The sequence below is a fragment of the Catharus ustulatus genome, chromosome 14, assembly GCF_009819885.2.
Source record: "Catharus ustulatus isolate bCatUst1 chromosome 14, bCatUst1.pri.v2, whole genome shotgun sequence".
NCBI classification, from domain to species: Eukaryota; Metazoa; Chordata; class Aves; order Passeriformes; family Turdidae; genus Catharus; species Catharus ustulatus.
In genome coordinates, this window is record NC_046234.1 from 5,098,797 (window position 1) to 5,111,929 (window position 13,133).

At 45.1% G+C, this 13,133-nt stretch overlaps 1 protein-coding gene across 1 annotated transcript in view; it reads left to right on the forward strand.

The window, feature by feature from the left end:
* Window positions 1-7,558: 7,558 nt before the first annotated feature.
* The window catches only part of DRP2 (dystrophin related protein 2), a 30,973-nt gene continuing 25,398 nt past the window's right edge, over window positions 7,559-13,133 (forward strand). Inside the window, exon 1 of the mRNA XM_033072426.2 lies at window positions 7,559-8,081. The gene's annotated coding sequence lies outside the window, so the exon portion shown is untranslated. The remainder of the gene's footprint in view (window positions 8,082-13,133) is intronic.

Sequence of the window (13,133 nt, forward strand, 5' to 3'; positions counted from 1 at the left end):
CTGCCCTTCTCATTCATCTGTTATCCCAAGTAGTATAAGTGCTGCTTGCTAAGTTTTGTCAAGAGAAACAGCTCTTCAAAACCCTGATTATATTTTTCCAACAGGAGAAACTCCACGTATTAAAAATTCCTCCCAAGTGGGTATGTTTCAAGATGTGGCCCTGACATATAATGAGTTTTATAATTTTTCTGTGAAGCTACATTCAAAAAGATGTTGGAAATGTTATTTCCTCTTGTGCTGCAAAGGCTGTGTACTGCAGTCCCTTAACCTTTAAGGACACCTTAACCCTTAGCTTTTGTCCTCGCACCATGCAGGTGTCTGGAGATGCTGACCAGACTTGTACTTCCACACTGGGATTCTGTTCAGGAACAAGGCTGGAGTGATTCTCTCTGACAAATTTGTGCATGACAGCCTCGTTCAGTGGGGAAAGGAGCAGGGGCAGAACATCTCAAAGAAGCAATAGCCAGGAAGTCAAGGCTTTCCTGTTGGCTGGGTGCTGTTTGGAGTTTGTGGAAGGTGCATTCCTCTCAGACTGGAGGTTCTGCCAGGGGCTTCATTTCACTTGTGAAAGATGCCTGGGTTCTTAAGAGTTTGTGTGATTTGTGTAAGTGTATTTAAAGGAGCTTATAGCAGAATCCTTTAAGATATACTGCATGTTTTACAGTTACTGGTCCCTGAGATCAGTTTTGCCTTGGGGTTGGTGTTTGGTTGAGGAAACACAGAATCATGTTACAGAGGACTTGCAGCAGCACAGGTCTTTATTATACCCTGTGTTGTGAAAGTATTTAAGCAGACTCCGCCCAGTTTTGATATTCAGGTACACAGGCTGGGCACTTGGAGGTGCAGAACTACAGCAACAGGACTGATAACTTGATCTTAATGTCAGGTGGTTGTTTATTTTTTTTATTGTTGTTGGACAAGATGCCTGTTTAAAATCCATCCCATGCAGCGAAAATGTGCCTGGTATTATTGGGCACTAGAGATGACTTTTAGCCTCTTCATGCTGTGGTAACTTTTCTCTTTTTTGACAGTTGGACATTTTTCTTCTCTTTTTTCCCTCTAAGTATCTGAGTAGCATTACACTTGAGTGCAAGAATGGCCCTTTTAGGGAGGAATGTGCTACTATACCTTTTCTGTTTTCTTATATTTTTTCCCTGCTTGCTCTTTGCATTTGAATCATCTCAGCAAATTTTGCAGACCATTTTCTGTTAAAAGCATGTGCTCAAAGACTTGGCTGACCAAAACTGCTCTGAGGACTAAAATGGAGATAGTCAAGACCCATCCATTTCCTGGTAAGTGCCAAATGAGTGATTTACCTCTCATGCCTGTTTCTGCCCATTATGATCTAGGGTGGACACTAAGAAATTGTAGCAGAAACAATTGTGTTGGGGTGTTATTTGTTACAAGGCTTCTACAGGCTTTTGATTTAGAGGTTTTGTAATATCATAAACAGGCCAGGGCAGTGGCCATTTCAGTTTAGCTGCATCCTGTAGCATTGCTAGTAGCTTTTTAGGTGATTTCAAAAAGTGATGCCTCTCCCTTTGGATAAATCTCTGAGTGGGTATTAAATAGGATTTCAAAGTACTGGGCCAGAACCCTGTCTGGGGTAAGCAGCCACAGCTCCACTAATTTCTAATGGATCTGTGTTGAGTTGCACCAGCTGAACATCTGGTCCCCAGTTCACACAACCAAAGCCATTAACCCTTCCCTGTCAGACACAGTGAGCATTATGCCTCTGAAAATCCAAATGCCTTGGGCTAGAGTTAATCCAAATTCTTCTTCTGAAGCCATGTTTGCTCTGTGTTTCTGTTCATCATTTTTGTTTTGTGGTGGGAGACTCATTTGTGCATCTATGCATCACAGACTACTGCCCTTTCAGAGAGAGCTTGCTCTGAAAGAGTTATAATTTCAACCTGTTTTCAGCTGGAATGAAGAAACTGGTTCCTCTGTATCCCTGCTTTCTATTCTTTTGTTGGCCTACTTCCCTCTGCTTGCATTTTGCATTCCTAATGCCATGAATAAATCAGGACCCAAGGATTTAGAAGGTGGTACAGCTGTAACCACTCAGAAAATTGAATCTGTGAGGCTTGTACTGCAGCTCTAACAACTGCCAATATGGGTGCTCCTGGACTCTCCTAATAACATTTAACAGCGACCAAAATAAAATTCATTTTGCCTTTTTTTTTTTTCACAGTGTTTGAAATTTTTGTTCCTCTACCCAGTGTCTCCTCACGTGGTTACCTTTGCCTTTCAGGCAAAACTCAGTTCTAAGGCCTCTAGGGCAGGGTAATCACCTCCTGGCTGCTGTGACAAAATGGCTTATCACAAATCTGTGCACAGTGGAGACAGGAGCAAGGCAAACTGTGGGATCTGACCTGGCAAAGGGTTCATTTTCTCCACAGAATCACAGCACAGTGAAACTCCTGCCTGGCTGTTGTCCTAGATCTTCTGAAAACTTGTCATTAATAATACACACTGGGCTGATTTGTAGCTCCATGGCTCCTGAGAGAGTGTATGAGGGAGCTCTTTACTCAGAGGATGCATCTAGTCTGGATGAAAAACAGCAGAGGTTGATAAAAAAGCTTGCTTTGGATGATGAATATCTTGAAAGAACAAGGTCTTCAAGTATTTTCTTCCAGGAAAGATGATTTATGTTGCATCAATGAGTTTCCCTCATTATGCCCCTGTTTTTTAAAATGGAAGAAACAATTATGTCTGATGAAGGTTGGATGCCCCCAAACCTTGCTTTTGACCAAGAAAGCCTTTTATGTTCTTAGCATTTGGTGATGTGGTTTTGGGCACAGGATTCCTGAGAGAACTGCATGTAGCTGTTAGACCTGTCCAAGTAATTATAGTTGGCAAGGGAGGTGTTGAAGTACATAAATAACGTTCTGCAAGGTGTGTACCTTGTGAGGATGCCTCTCTGCCTCTCAGCTTCCTGTCTTGTAGGAGTAAAAAGTCTGCATAACAGAGGGTAAGATTTTTTTTTTTAAAAAAACTTTAATCTCCAGGCTTGCTCTTGCACAAATGTAGAAACCAAAACAGTTGATCAAAAAAAAAGAAAATCTGCAGGTACCTACACAGGCTCTAAATACCATTTTAACCTTGACAGTGTTTAGAAATCTGTAGGTTGAGGTGTGATCCCATTCTGCAGTTTAATGAGTGAGTATGCATCAGGCAAGCTGTGGTACCTGCCAGAAACGTGACACAGGATGGGCTGCTCCAGCACAGCCTCATCATGGGATATTTAAGTCACTGATCTGAGCTTCAGGCACTGGGTTTAGGCTGCAAATTGCAACAGATACTTTGAAAAATTTTACTCTCTGTACAAATCCTTTGGGTTCTTCCTTTGAAGAATTCAGGGCTAAGCTTCTGCTATGAACATAGATTTTTATGTGCAGCTGTATCCCTGTGCAGTCTGACTTGCTCTGCTCCAGTGTCTGTGCTGCCTGTGAGTGTGATCTCTGCAGGAAGAGGCTGCTCTCTGCAGGTTTCCTCCCAGCCCTCTCTCTCAAGTCTCTGGGCCTGTAACATCCCCATCATGGTTTGTTGTGCACGGATCACTAAGCAGTTTCCTTTCTCTTAGGGCACCTCTGTTCTGTGTCCAAGTGAATCTTCAGCAGCTCCTGTGTGATTGCTTCCCTGCTCCTTTCAGTGCACGGCCCAGTAAATAAGGAGGGGGATAAGAAAGCACATTGTAAATGTGTTGACAGCTTTTGAAGAACAAAACAACCCCTGAAATCTGCCTTGTCTGCCTTACCCTCCTCTCCTGCATGCTTCTGCTTTCTTTTCTACCATTTCCTCCTTTCTCTTTTCTTTCTCCGTCTCTTCCCCCAAATTATTTTACACTCATTTTGTACCCACTCCTCTTTCTTTTGATACTTGCTGCTCTGGAAAGATTTCCTTCCTCCCTTATAGCCTCTATTTCTCATTTGGGGGGGTTGTTTCAAGGCCTGTATGGGAACAAATGCAAAGAGGGATTCATTCTGTTTCTGAGTGCATGGCAGCTGTCTGCTTGCATCAGTTCTCTGCCCATTCTTCTCTCTCACCCCAGGTACCATGTGTTTAGAAAGTACCCTGCTGTTTTTCTAAATGCTTTCAGCAGGGTAGAATCTGCTCTGGGAAGGTTTTTGTGCTTATTGATGCTAGCAAAAAAGGTACAGTTATTTATTTTATATCAGTTATTTAAACAGAACAAACAAAAAAGCCTCCTAGGATGGTACAATATCCAGTCAACTAAATTATTTTCTTAGGGCCCTAATTCTAGTTTTGTTCCTTCTTGTTGAAAAGAGGCTCTTTGTGCTCTGCTCCCAAGCCTGCTGGCCTGTCTAATGTACTGGAATTGATGGGCAGGTCTGTTCCTCTGGCTTCCCCCTTCCCAGGTAGGAACAGCACAACCACTGAGATAATGAATCAAAACAGAGGTACAGCTGTTTGGACATGGGCAGCTGTGAGAGAACCCAGTCCTGTCTGATGCTTTAATTAGGAGAAGACCCAGGTGAGGCAGCTCCATGTCTCAGGAAAACAGGGATTAGTAGGCTCTTGGGGAGAAATCTGATTTCTTCAAGCCATAAGGGACCTTATCCTGGCTCTCAGGCCTCTCAACAAACTCTTCTTCAGCAGATGGATCCACAAGGACTGTGGGTGTATGGCTCTAGGGAAAGTGCTCTCCTGCTGTCTGTCTGTATTCTCCTTTTAACAAGGATAAGTTTACATTCTGTTCCTGGGTAAAGCATCATTCTCTGAAACACTTTAATTGAGATAAATTGGTAAATTTGAGCTTTACTCTGAAAGGGAAAGAATGTATCAAAGTTTCCAAAGGATGGTGACAATATCCCTCTTCTGTACCAGAGGAGTCAACTTTCAGGAGATGTGATGTTTCAAAGGAGGGAACAGAGACTGCACATTTTGGAAACCAATTCCCTGTGACAAGAACTATTTTAGAAGATAAAGTTTAATTGGTGGGAACTTATGGGAAGAAAAATGTAAAAGTAATAGCCTTTAATTATATTAAACCCTGAAGTTTTATATTGAAAATGTGAATGCCAGAATTTTAGGTAGTGTTTTTATTTGGTTGGTAATGCAATAATAATTAGTGTTATGGATATTTCAGCTTACAAATTATCAATAATAATGGCTTTGTATATGGAGAATGTAATACAGAATTTAGGCTGAAAGCAAACAGCACTTATTTCTAGCTTTTAAAACTTTCAAACTAAAAATATTGTCATTGTGTGTCTCTCTATATGTCAATTTTATGTTCAAGCCTTAAATCTGTCCAAATTTTTACCTGTTGTATGGTTGTACACTGTATTTAGCAGTATTTAGTGCATATTGAGATGTCCCTTTTGGGAGGGTGGACATTGTTAGTTTTCTTAACAAGGTACATATTTGCTGTTTCATAAAACATAAAATGAAATGTTTCATTAGGGGCACACATAAAGTAAGTTCCACTGTATCTTCTGGAAGCTCAGTTCTTCAAGTTCCTTGGGAGATTTTTTTGGCTGAAGTTCTTTTCAAAACTCAAAGCACGCCAAATTTAGCCTCTCATCTCAGAAACCTTCCCATACACTTAAAAAAGTTGTAGTGCTTATGTGAAAACTGCGATTATGACACATCCGAGTTGGTCTCCCTCGTTCCCTCTGAGTTCTGAATTCCTCCTCTCTTTGCCCTAATTATATCCTTAAAACAGAAAGTACTGGAGGACTTGGGAAGACGTTCCCAGCCCTGGAAGCAACTCTCCCAGCAGAGATTCTGGTTTGCCTCAAAATTTAAACTAAACTGACACAAGAGATTTGTTTTCTCTACTGCATTTAAACAATCAATAATTTAGGATACTGCAAAGCACCTTGTTTTTGTGGTTCATGCTGTCTGTTCATATCTCTGTGCTCATGTCTGTCTTGTGTGCACGTGTAACTTGGCTTGATATGTTTATCCATGTTGTCATGTCCCTTACAGATGCTGGTGGTGACAGACACTTGCTGCCATCGGATTTGGTAGTGTCTCTCTGGAGAATGGTGTCTTTGGAGTTGCCTGGACAGCTCTTCCAGACTCTGCTGTTATTTTTCCCCTCACTCTCCTTATTTAACCCAAGATTTATTATTTGTGTCTGTGCACAAAAATAGCCCAGCAGAGTCTCTGCTCATTTTTGTCTTCTGATCCATATCTGAGTTTTTTTGGTCTAAATACAGCTTTCCAGGAGGGATTTTGTTGCATCAGTACAGCTGTTGTGGAAGCAGAAGCTATTGAAGCTTTTAAGAGCAGAAGGTGTGGAGCGAATAAGTAATTCTTGGATTGGTACTCGAAGTATTCGGTGTTGCTCCTTTTGGAACCAACAAAAGCAACAAAAAATCTCCTTTTAGTGTGGTTACATGAGTTTTCTGTGCCTCACTGTGCTCTGCTCCTGACTCCTGATGCACCCATCCAGGATGAGGGGAGAACTCCCTGAGGGTCAGTCACCCACCTGCTGCAGGTTCCAGCGGGTACCATCACAAGGAGCTCACTTGGTTTCTTGAGGACTCTCTTAAACATATTTTACACAAGATCAACTATATTTCGAGTTTTAAACCTTCTGCATGTTTAAATTGGTGACCTAGAAAAGCTTTTGATTCATTCACATCCCCAGGGTGTGGGATTGAAGTTTTGCTCTAAGGTGCCCAAACTGGCTGAAAGGTTTGTGGGCTCCCCACCCTGCTGGGCACTGTCCCTTTGTGCAGGGCCATCTCCTGACCATTGTCCTTAAACCTGCAGGAAACCTTGTGGCACTGCACAGAGTTTGCCAGATGTTATTTCCATTGCTGGTTTGGCCAGAAGTGATTTTTCAGGAACATAGTGGAGTTGTGAAGCTGTTACATTTGCTGGGTCTGAGTGAGCCAAGTGAACCTGCATTTTGGGTTACACCTGAGATGGGGAATAAATGTAGAGAAATGGAAAATGTTTACAAATAGCAGTGATATTTCTGGGTGACATGACCGTGTGAGCAGAAAGTTAACATCTTTAGTCTGTCACCTCTGGGGGAAAAAAGGCTAAGACTCATTAAAGACTGTTCTGACAAGGACCAGGAAGATTGTGTTTCCCGAGTTTTAATTTAAAACACAGAGCTGGGATTACATTTGAATCCTCTTCCTCACCAAATAATTTAATTGTGTTTCTTTTTGTGTTATATGAAAATAGCATCACTTGGTGACTTGAGCAGTTTGAAACCCTTGGGTGGAATGATCTGAAGAGCTGTAAACTGTTATCTATGGACCAAAATCCCAACTCTGTGTCCTCATCCAAGCTAGCAGCTCAAATCCTCCTGTTTCTTGTGAGCTGAGGCAAGATACCCTGACATTTAAAAGATCTCCCCAGCCTGGAGAATTGCCTCCTTCCTCTACTTATTTTTCTTTTCTAAGAAGAATAGGAAGCACAGCCGAAATTAAGCGATAATCCTATTTTTGCTTCTTAACTTTAATTTTAAAACGAACTATTCCTAAATGATAAAATCTTGTGTCAGATACCCAAACTGTGGTTAAGGAAGGAGGCGAATGTGTCTGGCATTTTCCAGCACAGCGTGGCCATATCTAACCTAAAATGAGAGACGCCGGCCCCGGGAGGCGGTGGGAGATGTCGGCGAGCAGTGGGACGCGTGTCTGAGCCCAGCAGCCCGTGTCAGGTCTCCAGAGGTCAGACCACGGCGTTTGCTGTGTTTGTACATCTCCCCTCCTCCCTTTTCTTTCCCCCTCTCCATGTGTATTTTGTCTCCTCCTCCCGTGCGTGCCCGTCTTTGCATCCCCACTCTCCTCGTTGCCTTCCTCCGGATCGATCGCCGGCCGGGCTCTCCGAAGGGCCGGGCTCTCGGTGGGCTCGTCCTTGTCGCCCGCTGTGTTTTTTGCCGAGTCAAGGGTATCTCTTTGGAGGCTCGGCGAGATGCTGCTCGTGGTGATGTGATTGCATAGCAACACAGCAGCCGGGGCGGTGGAGGAGGAGAGCAGCGGTGCTGAGGCTCAGCATGCATCCCTGTGACAGGGACTCCTCTGCTGATTCACACAGCCAGCCCCGAGCCCGCTGCCCCCGCCGCTCAGACCTGCCGGACTCGCCAGGTAGGCCACGACAAAATTTGTTTCCCACTCGGATCCTGGCTGGGCTGGAAAAGGGGAGATGTTTGGACAGATGGTTTAAGCTCGGAAATGCGCTCTTTGGGGGTGTGCGTGTGTGTGTGTGTCCCTTGGCAGCAGCGCTGCCCATGCATGTGCGGGTGAGGAAACTTGCGGAGAAGAAAAGAAAGGTTCAGGGCGAGAGCGAGAGGGGTGACCAAGATCACTTCCACAAAGGAGAGGCTGGGGACCAGTTAGGGATGCGGATTCCCGAGGCGAACCGCGGTCTCCAGCATCCCGGTTTCACGGCTTTGATGCTTTGCACACTGAAGGCTCATTTACCCTGGCGGTGCTTCCGCCTGGGCTGGAGGGCTGCTCCGGGCAGGGTGCATGGTGGCCTTCTAGCATCTTCCTGGGAGGATCAGGCAGCAGGGACCCAAACATTCCTCACGTAGTAAGCAAGGATCAGCACACAGCCCCAGGTCTGCCCTTTCCATTCACTACCTCGCACGGTCCAGCCTTGCTCCTTTATGGGTCCACCCTCCCCTCCCCCAGCTTCTCCCCAGCTCCTTTCACTCATCGTTCCTCCTTCTCCTCCCCTCCCAAGGGCTCATATTGTCACCACTGACCCTCCCCTGGATGCAGGCACCCCTGACCGACTGCAGGATTGCCTGAAGGAAGCCCAGGACCTTTCCTGCTCCCCAGGGCTCAGCACTCTGCCTCCCTCTCCCTGGCAGATAGGACAGTCTGGGCTGTGCTTTCTCAAGATTTAGTGCCACAGATTATTACAGGTCCCAGCCTGTTTCCTTCAGCCTTCCCTCCAGCACAGCAGCACAGCTGTGGAGGTCCACTGGTGGAAGTGCCAGCATTGTATTTGTGGGGTTTCAATGCTGAGATTGCCCACGTGCAGTGACAGGGGTGTGGAGCAATTACTCCCACATCCTTAAATGCCATGCTTTCTCTGGGAGAAACCAGTGTTTTTGTCTTTTGGGTTTTAATGCTGGGAAAAAAAAAAACCAAACCAAAAGTCTAGTCAATTTTTTGTCAGTTTTTGTTTTCCTTGTGCCCTAATCCAAGGTCCCTCACACCTCTCCTGCTACTGCTGCTCACCTCTCTGTCTTGGACCTGTGATATCTCTTGCTTGATTATTATCATTAATGGATTTTCCTGCCTGACCACAATGCCCTTGTTGAGGAAGCTGTGTGAGGTCCCAGCTGGGAGGGTTTCCATTCTCCTGGCACCCATGTGTGGCTCATGTCCCCACTGTGCCTCTGGTGCCATCTCTCACCCTCCCCTGCCAGCTCCCCGTGCTGAAAGCTGCTTTCTCTGCTGCTGTGGGAGTTGTCCAGGCAGGATTCTGGAGACAGCAGGAATGTGGTGGCACTCTGGAAGGGAACTGGACCAGAGTCTCATTTTGCAGCAGTGTCCAGGAATGTGGGTGCCTGGAGCGCTTGGAGGGGAAGTGCTGGAGCGGGTGCTGTGATGTGATGTTCAGGTCCTCTCTGTCAACTGAAGGAGCTGAGATGAGATGAGGATTGTGTCTCTGGATTAATACCTGAGACAGATCAATGCTGCTATCTAAGACTGGCAGGAGTGTAACTGTGAATGGGGCTGCTCAGGTTGGAGTGGCTCCTTGCAAAACTAAACAAAGTGAGACAGGGAAGGGATTAAATGAATGGGTTCAAACAAAAGTCCTGGGTTCTGGCGACATATGGTGAATTTCTCAATATAATTTTGTCTTGAGAAATATATTCAAGGCTTCTGCTTTAGCCTGGATGTCTATGATAAAAGCATAAAAAGGGAATTATAAGTCTCATTAAATAAGACATACTGACCAGAAATAATTCAGCCTTCAAAAAACCCTCATTTTCATAGGTGTATGAAGATGAAACCAATCTTTTCAGAATTGAGCCAAAATAGCTCCATACTATTTTCCTTTGCTGCTTCCCTTTGCATAAGAATAAGGTCATTCTGATACATCTCAAGTAGGGAAAGGAAATGTGACTCCATGGGGCACACAGCCTGGTCATAAAATTGATGGCCTCAGAAGGCCAGAGAACCTCGTGCTTTGGCAGAGAGTTTATAATAAAGATGACCTTAGAGGCAAGGCAGAGTATTCAGTTTAGAGATCAGATGCCAGCTTTACAGTGAGAATGAGAAGCAAAGTGCCAAGGAAGCCAGGAGTCAGCAGCATTACCTTGGCCATCACAGCCGAGTGTGGGTGTGCTCTTCCCACTGCTGTTGATCAGTTACACAGCGTGGCAAATGGGTGATGTGCTTTTCACAATGCAGCAAAACTTGTTTGCTGCTTCCAGCAGCAGGGAAGGGAAAGTTCAGGTGCTTAGAGGAGAAAGGCAAAGACAAGGCTTGAGGTTTTTACTGGTTTAAATTGGCAGGTTTCAGGGCTGCAGGAGCCGCGTTTCTGAAGGAATGTGTTCAATTTTTATGCTTGGTGCAACCTTCTTTCAGTCATCAAGCAAGTGATTTCCTCCCTGTTCTGCTGTCCCGTTTGGGAGGTTGCTGCTTCCCCTTCTGCTCCTTCTGTCTGTCAGGTCCATCAGGCAGCAGCTCCTCTGTGTCCAGCAGGGGCTGTGGGCTCACAGCTGGGTCCTCTGCCTGCTTGAGTCATTATTTCAGTGCTTTAATCTGCTAAGAGATGGGAAAAGTTCCTAGGAAAAGTGAGCTTTAGAGAGAGCAACTTAAAACCCAGCTGGAAGTCTGAAATGACATGCAAAAGAAATTTAGGTTTTTCAATCTTCCTTTAAAAAATCCCTGAAGTTATTTTTGAGCAGAGAGAGGGGTAGTCAGTTCTGCATGACCAAGTTGTGGGCATACACCCACACTCACCTGGTGAGGTGGGGACATCATCATCACAGTTTCCTAGTGCAAAGCCAACTGGGGAAATTTTTCAGTTTGAGGCTGTGTGAGTGTGTATATTCTGTTGCTTGGGAAAATGGAGAGTGAGTGAGCCAGGGGAAAGGAGGCTGCTTGCTTATTAAGATGTATGGCACCTGTTTATCCATTGAGTTAAAATGACATTTTGGTATTGAGCTCAAAGTCCAAGTGGCCATTTAAGAAAGGAGCTCATTAGAGAGTCCCCACTTCACCCACCCTCAGTGAATAACACATCTTCTGTGCTGATTGCTCAGTACAAAGGTTTTATGTTACTTCTTATGGACAGGTGCTTAATTGAAGCATCGTTCACTTTAATTAACAAAGGGGACCTGTTTCTTTGGTGGCAGTGCAGTGTGAAGCCCAGTGGCAGCTTTGGCTTCTGGGATTTTTAGCCCTCAGGTGATGGGGTTGGAAATGCTCCCACATATAGAAGATTGCTGATAGTCCCCTTTCAGGGAGCACACAACAACCAGGAGAATGTTTGGATGATTTTTTTGTGGGAGTGTGTTTGGGTATCTATTCCGGGTTTGTAAAGAGATGGAGATGAAGGGCCCACGCTCTGAGAGGGAACTGTGTTATTTTTATGTTGATTTCAGTGGGACAAAGGTTGCTTCTCTCTCACCAAGCCTTGACCAGTGGGGTCTTGGGAAGTAGGTCATCTGGCCCTCGATCTCAGGCTCAAATTATTTACTTACAAGTGCAGAAAACAATTTTTGCTGGAACAGGATGTGTTGTTAAGCTGCCGAGGGAGTCCTGCTGTCTGTCAGCCTGGGAATGCTGCCTTTGTTAGCATCTACATGGGAGCTGAACTCTGAAATATCCACAAGCCCTCCCACCTTTCCCCTTAAAGGACACTGAACATGCTGAGCTAAAATGTTATTACTTCTCTGTACAGTAAGTTAAACAACAACAAAGTCATTAACATTTCCAGCAGCAGGGAACATGTTTGTATTTCCACTCTCCTCATGGGATAAAGGCTGAGCTGCCTTGCCTTAAGATGTTCCCATATTTTTTTCCTTATAGGCCAAGGCCTGAAGTGGAAAGTTTCAGGAAAGAATGCTTAGGGGGAAATTAGCAATTCAAAGCATAAACCGTGTGATTGAGAGACCCCTTGACCTGTATGTTGTGTTTGCTGCTGTTGTATGTGGTAGAGAGCTGGAAATTCAACATCTGACATTACACTCTGCTTCCTGTGACAGGTTTCTAATCCTGGGGGTTTCCTTTAGCCATGGAGGGTCAGCTGCAGTGTGAATTCCCTTAACTTTTGGGAGAGTTTTGGATATGGGTTTGTGTCAAGAGGATTGTAAACAGAAGCAGCAAAATTGGAGAATACTGTGCACCGTGTGCACTGTTGGTGAGCAGTCACCTTCCTTTGGGCTGGGATGGAGAGGAGGTGCTGCAGGAGCTGGGGCACAGCCTCCAGCCAGCCAGGCATGCTGCTGCAGCAGCTCTGTAAAGCAGAGAGCAGAGAGATACCTGAGTGGAGCAGGGAGTTGTGTGGCAGAGCTGAAGCTGAACTGGTTGAGCAAAGGCTATTCCAGCTGCCTTTGTCAGACTGCCTGGAGAGAAGGGAGCAGGACAGGATCTCCAGTGCTGAATTTGTAACAGGTACAGTACATGTAGGAAGAGAAAAAAGGAAATTATTGTAGTTTTAGTACACTTTAATGCCCAAGCACTCAGCTGTTGAAATGTAACATCCAGATTTTTTGCTTTCTCATTTTTCAACTATAGGATCATCAAGGTTTCATCTTGGTAGTGGCTTGGGTACTGAACTATTTGGAAGCTGTAACACAGTACTGTGGAACATGTCCTGCTTCATTTCTTAGGGTGTACTGAGAGCAGAGGCAATTTTTGGGTGCTTTTCACGGGGGAGGATGCAAAAGAGCACCAGGTAACAAGGTTGTACCTGATGCTTCTGAGGACTGATCACCTTTGTGCCTGTAGTGGGACCTCCAGTGATCACCTTTGTGCCTGTAGTGGGACCTCCAGCAAAGATCAGGTGGGAGACATCAGTGGAAGAGATTTCCCTCTTTGCTGTCTCTGCTGTGTGAGTGCAGTTCCCCAGTGCCTGCTCCATGGTGACTCTACAGCTGCTTCTTGCAGTGTCCACCTGTGGAAATTCTGCTCAGTTCTGGGTCTTGGTGTTTGTTCTGCCTGCACAGA